Genomic DNA, 11042 nt, shown 5'->3' with positions numbered 1-11042 from the left:
ATCCCAGCAATTTGGGAGGCTGAGGCGGGTGCATCACATGAGGTCAGGAGTTTGAGACCAGCCTGGCCAACATGGCGAAACCCCACCTCTACCAAAAATACAAAAACTGCGTGCCTGTGGTCCCAGCTACTTGGGAGACTGAGGTGGGAGGATCGCTTGAGCCCGGGAGGTCAAGGCTGCATTGAGCCAAAATCGCACCACTGCACGCCTGGGTGACAAAAAAAACAAAAAACAAAAAGCATGATCAGCTGAGGTGCTTGCTGAAGGCAAAGGTTGTACAGAACCAGTAGTGGAAGAAGGTGGTTATAAATACCAGCTATAACCACATGATCAGCCACAGAAACAGAGACTGTGATTGTCATCAGTTTTTCCTCTTTATTTTTCTATGCATGTGTGTCTGTGTGTGTGTGTATATATATTTATCTTTGTTTCCTTTCCTCTCTTACTGTCTTATCATGTAACATAAGATGTATTGATTTTATATCATAGTATTTAAGCTATGGGATATCAAGGAGAAGCATCACTCTTTTCTTCTCCTTACCTCCTCTTCTGGGGAAGGGATGAGTGTGTTTCCGGTGTATGCAGGAGAGTTGCATCGTGTTAGGTGGAATTATGACTTTGCTTTGTCTTTACTTGCAGATTAAGTACGCTTTAGGAAATGTCTACGGGGTACCTAGTTGACAAGGGGTGGACTTGTGATGGTTAGTCTTTTGGGTCAGTTTCATTGGCCAAAGGTGCCCAGATTACACACTGTCTCTGGGTATGTCTGTGAGGCTGTGATTGGCATTTGAATCCACAGACACAATACGGTGCCCTCCCCAGTGGCAGTGGGCATTGTCTAATCTGTTATGGGCTTGAATAAAACAAAAGGCAGGTTGGGCACGGTGGCTCCCGCCTGTAATCCCAGCACTTTGGGAAGCTGAGGCAGGTGGATCACTTGAGGTCAGAAGTTCAAGACCAGCCTGGCCAACATAGTGAAACCCCGCCTCTACTAAAAATACAAAAATTTGGCCAGGTGCAGTGGCTCACGTCTGTAATCCCAGCACTTTGGGAGGCTGAGGCAGGCAGAGAGCCTGAGCTCAGGAGTTCGAGACCATCCTGGGCAACATGGTAAAACCTGTCTCTACTAAAATGCAAAATATTAGCCAGACGTGATGGCGCATGCTTGTAATGCCAGCTACTCAGAAGACTGAGGCACAAGAATTGCTTGAGCCGGGCAGGCAGAGCTTTCACTGAGCAGACATCATGCCACTGCACTCCAGCTTGGGCTACAGAGTGAAACTCCGTCTCAAAAAAGATAAATTAAAAAATAAATAAATACAATAAATAAATAAAATACAAAAATTAGCCGGGCATAGTGAAATGTGCCTGTAATCCCAGCTACTCAGGAGGCTGAGGCAGGAGAATCGCTTGAACCTGGGAGGTGGAGGTTGCAGTGAGCTGAGATTGCACCAGGGCACTCCAGCCTGGGAGATAGAGTGAGATTCTGTCTCAAAATAATAATAATAATAAGGCAGAGGAAAGAGGAATTTGCCCCTTTTTTCTTGCTTGCCTGCTTGAGCTGAGACATCTCCTCTCATCTTCTGCCCTTGGACTAAAATTTATACCATTGGCTTCCTGGTTCTCAGGCCTCTGGACTCTGAACTGCACCACCAGCTCTCCTGGGTCTCCAGCGTGCAGACAGCAGTTAATGGTACTTCTCAGCCACCATAATCACATGAGCCAATTACATGGCATAGTAAATCAATCAATCTATCTGTCTGTCTGTCTATCTATCTATCTATCTATCTATCTATCTATCTATCTATCTAATCTATCTATCTATCTATCTATCTATTATCTATCTATCTATCTATTATCTATCTATCTATCTATCTATCTATCTATCTATCTATCATCTATCTATCTATCTATCTATCTATCTATCTATCTATCTATCTGCATTTCCTTGAGACAGGGTCTCACTCTGTCACCCAGGAGGCTGGAGTGCAGCAGTGCAATCACTGCTCACTGCAGCCTCAACCTTCTGGGCTCAAGTGATCCTCCCATCTCAGCTTCCTGAGTAGCTGAGAACACAGGTGTGAGCCACCACACCTGGCTAATTTTAGAAAATGTGATTTTAGAAATGAGGTCTCATGTTGCCCAGGCTGGTCTTGAACTCCCGGCCTTTAGAAATCCTCCTCCCTCAACCTCCCAAAGTGCTGGGATTACAAGTGTGAGCTGCCACACCTGGCTCCTATTTTTATATAAAAGGATATATTTGTGGTCATGTGCCTCATGATGACATTTTGGTTAACAACTGACTGCATATGTGATGGTGATCCCATAGATTATAATGGACCTGAAGAATTCCTATCACCTAGTGATGTCTTAGCCATTGTACCACTCTAAGGTTTATTTAAAAAGTAAAAAAGACTTGGCATATGGCTCACACCTATAATCCCAGCACTTTGGGAGGCCAAGGCAGGAGGATCACAAGAGTTGAGGCTGCAGTGTGCCACGATCCCAGCACTGCACTCTAGCCTGCGTGACAGCGTTGGCTCAAAAAAAAAAAAAAGATAACTGTAAAACAGCCTCAGATAGGTCCTTCAGGAAGGATTCCAGAAGAAACATTGTCATCATAGGCAATGACAGCTCCATGCATGTTATTGCCCGTGACGACCTTCCAGTGGGACATGATGTGGAGGTGGAAGACAGTGACATTGATGATTCTGCCCCTGCGTAGGCCTAGGCTAATGTGTGTGTTTGTGTCTTCATTTTTAAGAAAAAAGTTTAAAAATTAAAAAACAGGCCAGGCGCGGTGACTCACACCTGTAATACCAGCACTTTGGGAGGCCGAGGCAGGTGGATCACGAGGTCAGAAGTTCGAGACCAGCCTGGCCAACATGGTGAAACCTGTCTCTACTAAAAATACAAAAATTAGCCGGGCATGGTGGCGCATACCTGTAGTCCCAGCTACTCGGGAGGCTGAGGCAGGAGAATCACATGAACCTGGAAGGCAGAGCTTGCAGAGAGCCGCGATCACGCCATTGCACTCCAGCCTGGTGAGAGGGTGAGACTCTGTCTCAAAAAAAAAAAAAAAAAATATACTCCAAGAATTAGCTGGGTGTGGTGCAGGCGCCTGTAATCCCAGCTACTTGGGAGGCTGAGGCATGAGAATTGTTTGAACCCTGGAGGCGGAGGCTGCAGTGAGCTGAGATTTCACTACTGCACTCCAGCCTGGGTGACAGAGCCAGATTTTGTCTCAGGAAAGAAAAAAACTGCTTGTTGCTTCGCTGTGGGGAAGCACAAAAGGATGCTAACTGCTATTTACTGCTCATGCTATTATTCGTAATAACATGTTGGCATCTGCTACGTCATGAGAGGCCCTATCAAGCTGATTGTGTCTTCAGCTATCTCTGATGTTATGTTTATGTGGGTTTTGATTAGGACGTGCCTTCCTTACTCGCCCTGTGTGGAGTTTTACTGAGCTTGGAATCTGGGCCGGCCTCCTGCAGTCTCACAGGGCCCTGCATGAAGAAGGACCCCCCAGGCTTGCTTTAATTTTTTCTGTCCCTGTCTTGAAATTCTTTTTTTTTGAGAGAGAGAGTGTCACTCTGTTGCCCAGGCTGGAGTGCAGTGGCACGATCTTAGCTCACTGCAAGCTCCGCCTCCTGGGTTCACGCCATTCTCCTGCCTCAGCCTCCTGAGTAGCTGGGACTACGGGTCCCCGCTATCACGCCCAGCTAATTTTTTGTATTTTTTTTTTTTTTAGTAGAGATGGGGTTTCACTGTGTTAGCCAGGATAGTCTCGATCTCCTGACCTCGTGATCTGCCCGCCTTGGCCTCGCAAAGTGCTGGGATTACAGGCGTGAGCCTTAACAATTTTTAAACAAGGGGCTTTGCATTTTCATTTTGTACTGGACTTTAAAAATGATGTGGCCAGACCTGCTTGGAGTCACAATTCTTCCTGTGCTTATAGCAGTGAGGGGGTCCCAGCAAAGGATGGAGGCTCCCTGCAAGTCTGAGCTGAGTCAGCAGCACACGGGATAAGGCCCCTCTAAGAGGGACCTTTACAAACTGCAACAAAGCAGTGGTTACAGGGGCTGGAAAACCTGACATCCAAGGATGAGCTCACGGGGCAGTGGTTGTTTTGCCTGGAAGACAAGATTTTGGGTGAACTGGGTGGTATCCTCCAATTTCTGAAGGGCAGTGGAGAGGAAAAGGGAGAGAGTGTGTGTGTGTGTGTGTTCTCTGTGGCCCTGAAAGGCAGATCCAGCTCACTATAAGGAAAGAATCTTGAAGAATTTTGAACGAGGAAAGTTGTGCAAGAAGGTAACAGCTGGCCTGAACTCAAACCTCAGCTCTCTCAGCTCTGCCTGGGGGTCAAGAGCATGGGCTCTGGCTGGAGCCAGCTGCATCTCTGTCCAGATCTGTTATTCTCAGATAAGGTCACTCACTGGCTTGATCCTTTATCTCCCTCTGTAACATGGGCCTGATAATGCTCCACAGTACAGGGTGATGATGCTGGTATAAAATATAAAGCACCTAAAGGGTGTCTGGCCATTAGGAGGTGCCTAACAAATGACACCGTTGTTTGCTGGTTTTTTTTTTTTTTGACAGAGTTTCGCTCTTGTCACCCAGGCTGGAGTGCTATGATGCAATCTCGGCTCACTGCAACCTCCACCTCCCAGGTTCAAGTGGTTCTTCCGCCTCAGACTCCCAAGTGGCTGGGATTACAGGCACCCGCCACCATGCCCAGCTAATTTTTGTATTTTTAGTAAAGATGGGGTTTCGCCATGTTAGCCAGGCTGGTCTTGAACTCCTGACCTCAGGCGATCTGACTGCCTCGGCCTCCCAAAGTGCTGGGGTTACAGGCGTGAGCCACCACACCCAGCCGTTTGCTGTTGTTATTACTGTTACTATAATGAGTTCCTCGTGCCTGGGAAGGTTGCAGTTGAGATGGAACTCAGGAAGTTGCAGAGATGACCCTTGTATCAGAAGTAAAATAAGACGCACACATTTCCCCCTTGACAATTGCAGCATCTGGCGTATTTGGATGATTAGTAAAAACCAGTCGGTCAGGCACGATGACTCACGCCTGTAATCCCAGCACTTTGGGAGGCCAAGGCGGGCAGATCACTTGAGGTCAGGAGTTCAAGACCAGCCTGGCCAACAAGGTGAAACCCCGTCTCTACTAAAAATACAAAAAAATTAGCCGGGCATGGTGGTGCACACCTGTAATCCCAGCTACTCGGGAGGCTGAGGCAGAGAATTGCTTGAACCTGAGCCAAGATCATGCCACTGCACTCCAGCCTCCAGCCTGGGCAACAGAGCAAGACTCAAACGACAACAACAACAAAAAAACACAAACCAGTCATAAAGTGCTGTCCCGGTGACAAAGGCCCTCAGGGAAAGGGGTGGTGCTTCTTGTGGAATGGAGGCTGTTTTGGGGCTTGGAGGCTACGGAGAAAGTGGGAGTGGTTTGAAAACTCCAGCCAACTTCCCAGTAGCTAATCACTAGCTGAATCCAATCCGAGGAATGCAGAGCTCCCCATAGGGCTCCTAGGAAATGGCTCCCTGATGTGTCTGAGAGCTGCACACAGGAATTGCCCATCTCCTCTGCAGCCCGTGGGAACCAGCATTCGTGGGCCGTGTGCACGTGAGCATGAGACTGTATGTGCCTAGTTAACGCATGGGCAGCCAGGCCTGGGAGGGTCTCGGCTCCCTCTGACTCCAGAGCCTCTGCTTTGAGCCACACTCAGGGTGACAGCAGCTTCTCTGGAAATGGCAGTGGTTTGCGCTGAGACAAACATTTCTCCTCTTCCTCCTCCCCCATCCGCCTCTCTCCTGTGAGCTGGGTCCAGTCCCGGAGCTTCAGCCAGGAAATGCTCCTTGTGTGTCCACAGCCCTGCACATCAGCAGTGGGATGAGAGGCCCAGAGTCCAAAGAGCAGCAGATGGGTTCCATCAGGGGCTGCTGGACTGTTGTCAGAACTCAGGCAGTCACAAGTGTGTTTGTCTCTCCAGAGACAGAAGGAGAGGACGGCATCACAGTCAGCTCCAGGAATTCCCCCGCATTTAACGCACACGTTCAGGCCGTCTGTCTGTCCACAAATATTTACCAAGCACAGCTCTGGGCGCACACCATGCTAGGCACTGTAAATTCAGCCATAAACAAGACAGAAGCTCAGTTTTACTTTTCTCTTACCATAAAACTAACCATCTTTAGGCCGGGCGCGGTGGCTCACGCTTGTAATCCCCGCACTTTGGGAGGCCGAGGCGGGCGGATCACGAGGTCAGGAGATCGAGACCACGGTGAAACCCCGTCTCTACTAAAAATACAAATAATTAGCCGGGCGTGGTGGCGGGCGCCTGTAGTCCCAGCTACTCGGAGAGGCTGAGGCAGGAGAATGGCGTGAACCCGGGAGGCGAGCTTGCAGTGAGCCGAGATAGCGCCACTGCACTCCAGCCTGGGCGACAGAGCGAGACTCCGTCTCAAAAAAAAAAAACTAACCATCTTCAAGTGTGTAATTCTGTGTCATTGGTACAGTCACATTATTTTGCAACCATCTTTACCATCCATTTCCAGAACATTTTCATCATCCCAGAAGAAAACTTTATATGCATGAAGCAGTCACTCCCATTTCCCCACCCCACCTACCCCCTGACAACCACAAATCTGCTTTCTCTCTATATAGATTTGCCCATTCTGGACATTTTATATGCGTGGAATCATCATAAAACATGTGACTGTGCACCTGTAGTCCCAGTTACTCCAGAGGCTGAGGCAGAAGAACTGCTTGAACCCAGGAGGCGGAGGTTGCAGTGAGCCGAGATGGCGCCACTGCACTCTAGCCAGGGCAACTCTCCGTCTCAAAAAAAAAAACCCAAAAAAAAGTGACCTTTTATGTCTGGCTTCTCTCCCTTCACGTCGTGTTTTCCAGTTTCATCCACATCACAGCATGGGTCAGGATTTCATTTCTTTTTATGGCTGAGTAATATTCCATTGCGTGGATACCCTGTCTTTGCTTTCTTTTCTTTTTCTTTTTTTTTTTTTTGAGATGGAGTTTCATTCTTGTTGCCCAGGCTGGAGTGCAATGGTGTGATCTCAGCTCACTGTAACCTCCACCTCCTGGGTTCAAGCCATTCTCCTGCCTCAGCCTCCCGAGTAGCTGGAATTACAGGCACTCGCCACCACGCCCGGCTAATTTTTTTGTATTTTTAGTAGAGATGGGGTTTCACCATGTTGGCCAGGCTGGTCTCGAACTCCTGACCTCATGATCTGCCCGCCTCAGCCTCCCAAAGTGCTGGGATTTCAGGCATGAGCCACTGCTTCCGGCCCGTTTATTTTTATTTATTTATTTACTTTGAGACAGGGTCTCGCTCTTTCACCTGGGCAGTGGCGGGATCACAGCATGGCTCACTGCAGCCTTGAACACCTGGGGTCAAGTGTAGCTGGGACTACAGGTGCGCACCACCATGGCTGGCTAATTTTTTTTTTTTTTTTTTTTGGTAGAGACAGGGTCTCACTGTGTTACCCAGGCTGGTCTCACGCTTCTGCAGTCAAGGGACCCTCCTGCCCTGGCCTCCCAAAGTGTTGGAATGACAGGTGTGAGCCGCCATGCCCGCCCTCCAGTCTTTTCTGACCACTGGAACTTTCTTATCACTGGAGCAGTCCCGCTTTTCCACATTTCTAACAGGGAAAGAGCTCACTTTCAGTTTCCTGACTCAGGTAAGCATGAAATTAAGAGAATGGAGGGACCCTGAAATTGCACGTGAAAGGCTGAGTAGTAAAGTCAGCTGTCTCTTGAGAGATTACCAGGTACCAGGTGCTATGGGCACGAGCCGACAGCCACACAGCTAGAACAGGGCTGCCTGTGTGACGAGAACGTCCTTCACTACCAAAGGCCAGCTGTGGGTTCAGGATAAGGACAACCACTAACCCAGGACTCCACATCTCTAAAACGGGCCTCCTAGGCATACCTCCCTGAAATCTGATGACCTCTGTGATTAGCCCGGTGTCGAGTGAGAAGACAATGCCCAGTGACCCCGTGGCCATCACCCATCTGACTGCTGTCCTTAAGCAGGGTGGCATCATCCCCGAGAGCCCTCTTGGCTATCTCAGGAATGAGCTCCAGGGGCTGGGCTGGGCTTGGGAGCCAGGCAGGCAGCTCCCAATTAGCGGTTCCCTAACAGGGAGCTTCCAGTCCTAACCACTCACACTTGTCAATAAATATCAGCTTCTGTGTTCTTCACTCCTGGATGGGTGTGTGTGGTGTCAACGTGCAAACTAAATTTAAAATGCATGGTCTTTTCCAGTCCAAATGGAATGGTTACCAATGGCGGGTGTGTTGGGGTAATGCCTCAGTGGCCTTGTTCTGGTCCCAGCCTGCCCAGCACCCAGTCCCTCTCAGAGACACACAGGCCTCTCTCCGGGCTCTCTCCCCATCAGAAGACAGGCAGCCAGGCTACCCTGGGGTGTTCCGGGAAGCAGGCGGGCAGGAGTCAGGACCCAGGGCCAAGCTTCAGGACACAGAGCCAAGCTCCTGGAAGAGAAGTGGAGGTTTTCACTTATGTCAGTGTAGACTCTTTTTTGTAAGGGAGAGAAACCCAAAACAAATTAGCTTAGTTCAATTTAACAGATTGTGGTTGTGGCTATATATCAGGCACGATACTGGTGCCTGTAGTTCATTGGTGAACCAAGAGCCCTGCCCCAGGAGGACAGATGTTAGGCAGTAGGGATAATAAGTTAGATGGTGTGAGGCTGGGCATGGTGGCTCATGCCTGTAATCTCAGCACTTTGTGAGGCCAAGGCAGGCGGATCACCTAAGGTCAGGAGTTTAAGACAAGCCTGGCCAACATGGCAAAACCCCGTCTCTACTAAAAAATACAAAAAGTAGCTGGGCGTGTCCAGGCACAGTGGCTCACACCTGTAATCCCAGCATTTTGGGAGGCCGAGGTGGGAGGATCACCTGAGGTCAGGAATTTGAGACCAGCCTGGCCAATATGGTGAAACTCTGTTTCTACTAAAAATACAAAAATTAGCTGGGTGTGGTGGCATGTGCCTGTAATCCCAGCTACTTGGGAGGCTGAGGCAGGAGAATCGCTTAAACCCAGAAGGCAGAGGTTGCAGTGAGCCAAGATCGGGCCACTGCACTCCAGCCTGGGTGACAGACCAAGACTCTGTGAAGGAAGGAAGGAAGGAAGGAAGGAAGGAAGGAAAGAGAGAGAGAGAAAGAAAGAAAGCAAGAAAGAAAGCGAAGGAAGGGAAGGAAGGGAAAGAAAGAAAGAGAAAATTAGGGCATGGTGGCGGGCGCCTGTAATCCCAGCTACTCAGGAGGCTGAGGCAGGAGAATCGCTTGACCCCAGGAGGCGGAAGTTGCAGTGCGCCGAGATGATCGCATCCCTGTACTCCAGCCTGAGCGACAGAGCGAGACTCCGTCTCAAAAAAAAAAAAGTTAGATGGTGTGTTATTGGGTGATATGCGCTATGGAAAGAAAAGTGGAGGCAGGGAAGTGGCCTCAGGAGTGGGAAGGGCAGGGCAGACTGCAGAACAGATAAGGTGGCCAGGGTGAGCCTTATGGAGAAGGTGAGAGTCAAACCACAATTTGAAGGAGATGAGATGTCAGCCTCGTGGAAACCTGGGGGAGAATTCTAGGCAGAGAGATCCATTATAGCAAGGGCCCAGAGGCAGGACTGTGTCTGACAGATTCGAGACCAGCACGGAGGGCAGTGTGGCTGGGCTTAGTGGGTGAGGGGGGGCGGAAGAAAAGAGGAGTTCCGAGAGAAATGGGGAGCAGACAGGACAGGACCATGAGGTGTTTGTCCAGATGTTGGCTATTATTTATTTATTTATTTATTTATTTATTTAACACGGCAGAGTCTCTGTTGCCAGGCTGGAGTGCAGTGGCGCAATCTCAGCTCACTGCAACCTCCGACTCAAGGGTTCAAGAGATTTTCCTGCCTCAGCCTCCCAAGTAGCTGGGATTACAGGCCAGTGCCACCACACCCAGCTAATTTTTTGCATATTTAGTAGAGACGGAGTTTCACCATGTCAGCTAGGATGGTCTCAATCTCTTGACCTCATGATCCTCCCGCCTCGGCCTCCCAAAGTGCTGGGATTATAGGAGTGAGCCACCACGCCCGGCCCAGATGGCTTTACTCTGAGTGAGACTGGGAGCCGCTGCGGTATTTGCTGAAAAGGAAGGAAGTGATTTGACTTTTTTTTTTTTTTTTTTAAGCAAAAATGAAAAATCCTAGATTTCTAGGCTCGGCTGAGTCAGAGGCAGGTGGATCACCTGAGGTCAGGAGTTCGACACCAGCCTGGCCAACATGGTGAAACCCTGTCTCTACTAAAATACAAAAACTAGCTGGGCGTGGTAGCACATGCCTGTAATCCCAGCTACTCCGGAGGCTGAGGCAGGAGACTCACTTGAACCCGGGAGGCAGAGGTTGCAGTGAGCCGAGATCATGCCACTGCACTCCAACCTGGGCAACAAGAGCGAAACTCTGTCTTAAAAACAAACAAACAAACAAACAAACAAAAATCACTGTGCATTTATTTCCCCATCACTGGCTACAGAAAGCCTAGCAATACTCCCAAAGGGCAGGAACCAGCAGCAGAGGTGGGGCCACTTCCTCTTCTCTAAGCCTCCTCTGATGTTAGGGACAATCAGCCAGCGTGAAGAGCTTGGTTTCTGATCCTCAGGAAATGCCAAGGAGGGCTCTGGACTAAGCCACAGGATGGCTTTCAACAGGGCAGCGCCTCTGCTCAGGGTTTCGAATGCGGATAGGAAGAACTTTCACTTTCATGGGTCAAAAAAATATAGTAAAGTAAAACAGTTTGAAGATACATCTCAGTGACTTTTTTCTCTTTTTGAGACGGAGTCTTGCTCTGTCGCCGGGGCTGGAGTACAGTGGTGCAGTCCTGGCTCACTGCAACCTCCGCCTTCCAGGTTCAAGTGATTTTCCTGCCTCAGCCTCCTGAGTAGCTGGAGTTACAGGCACACGCCACCACGCCCAGCTGATTTTTGTATTTTTAGTAGAGACGGGGTTTCACTG

This window comes from Hylobates moloch, unplaced genomic scaffold (assembly GCF_009828535.3).
Source record: "Hylobates moloch isolate HMO894 unplaced genomic scaffold, HMol_V3 SCAFFOLD_10, whole genome shotgun sequence".
Taxonomy (NCBI): Eukaryota; Metazoa; Chordata; class Mammalia; order Primates; family Hylobatidae; genus Hylobates; species Hylobates moloch.
The sequence above is the reverse complement of the archived record's forward strand: the minus strand, read 5'-3'. Positions refer to the sequence as shown.